This window comes from Chrysochloris asiatica, unplaced genomic scaffold (assembly GCF_000296735.1).
Source record: "Chrysochloris asiatica unplaced genomic scaffold, ChrAsi1.0 scaffold00016, whole genome shotgun sequence".
NCBI classification, from domain to species: Eukaryota; Metazoa; Chordata; class Mammalia; order Afrosoricida; family Chrysochloridae; genus Chrysochloris; species Chrysochloris asiatica.
In genome coordinates, this window is record NW_006408534.1 from 30348144 (window position 1) to 30350147 (window position 2004).

Here is a 2004-nt window from a genome sequence, read left to right on the forward strand (position 1 = left end):
CATAATCTAAAAAGTATAAAACTCTGAATTTGATTTATAGGATACTTTTTCATGCTCAATTAGTGTGCAGAGTTATGGTGATGGTTTCTCAAGTTATTTTATCCTCTAAGAAGCATAGCACTTAATGACTGAGACAAGAATAGTTAATCTAATGACTGAGGTCATTATTGATTTATTTAATTGATTATTGAGTTTGGAACAGGGTATCACCTGTCTGAAAACCAAATTTTAATCCCATTTCAGCTTTTAATTAGTTGTTAAAATTGAAGCAAATCTCAGCCTTTAATAAAGATTGCTCTTAATTCAATATTTGTTTCTTTGCCTACTCACAAAGCACTCTCTTAGCTGCTTCACATACAAATTTCTGCCTTTTCTCAGGACAATGGGTAAACCAATGTGAATATGCTAAAAGTTCTGCTTTTTGTCTTCCCAACAGTGAAGCCAAAATTTGCCTCCCAGTATTCTAATATTATCTCATTCTCAGATCAGTTTTCAGATGCTCCTCTGGTTGCAGAGATTAGCTCTGCTCAATTGGAGACATCTTCCACAGATTTAGGTTAAATGTAATCCTGTACTATCAGATATAGGATATTTTCTAGTTGGGTCCTTTAAGTTTTGTTTTTCTGATAAAACTCACCATCAAAATGCATACTGTTCCTTCCAAAACTCTCTTACTACCTCATCTAATCACAGTCAAGCCAAAATTTAAAGTAGAGGGTCACCAAAAAAGAGAAAAAGAGCCAAAGAGATTAATTGACACAAACAGAGCAACAATGTGAGGATGGTGCAAGACCAATCAGTGTTTCTCTCTGTTTTACATAGGGTCACTGTGAGTTGGAACTGATTCAACAGCACCTAACCACAACAATGTTGTAGTGTTTAACTATTCGGAAATGGCATATAGAACATGGTACATAAAACACCACAAATGAAAACACATCCAATTTCAGAAAGGGACTTTAACTGGAAAAGAATTTACCAACATTCAAAGTCATATCAATGCCATTGTGCATGAAACCAGTATATATAAGGGGTATTCAGTATGATAGTTATTTGTCTCTGTTAGCTTTTATATTTCATTCTGATGTTTAAATGATTCTCTCATTCAGTGGACTGTATAGGATTAGGTAGGAGTAGAAAGATGAATAGTAGAAAGGAGTAGAAAGTTGTCACTTACTTTTTCACTGCATACAGAAAAATAAAGCATAAAAACAACCCCAAGGTATACAACTTAATTGATTTCCTCTGTGTTTCCTCCTTTACTTCTGTCCCTTCCCTAGTGCCTGCACTCAGCACATTCACGCCCTGTTCTCACCCTGTTCCTTTTCTTTTTATAGTCTCTCCTACTTATCTTTACAAAGGCTTGGAAAATGCCTTTGTTGCTGCCAGCACTTAGCAGAGTCCTGCTGGGCAAGTCAGTTCTTGAGGGCTTGTCAACACTTCCTGTCAGCAGCCAGGCAGAAACATCCCCATATCATGTGTAATCAGAAAGTGGAAATGAAGAGTCTGGGCAACTAGAGGATGGTGCATAATGCCGAAACACCTGGGTATCATTTGTTAATGAGGTAGGCCTCTACAATGTGGGTCACTTCATGCCAGAGTTGAGACCAGATAAACATTTGTGTCATGAACAAATGGCTGGATAAGGTACACATTAAACCTTCTGATTAGAGGACAGTTTAAATAGTGAATAATTACACTGTGATTAAAAATGGAAAAAATATGATTTTTAAAATTGTTATCTAGAGTCCTAGCATGGCACTGTAGGATATGCACTGGATTACTAACCGCAAGGTCAGCAGTTCAAATCCACCAAAAGCTCCTGGGAAGCCCTATTCAGGGTTGCTATGAGTCAGAATTGACTTGACAGATCCTGACTCTCAATTTCCAAAACTACTACTGGGATTATAAAGCAATATATTGTCTCAGTATACTGTCTAAGTATGTTGTTGTTATGTGCCTTGGAGTCGTTTCTGACTCATAGTGACCCTGTACAGGGTTTCC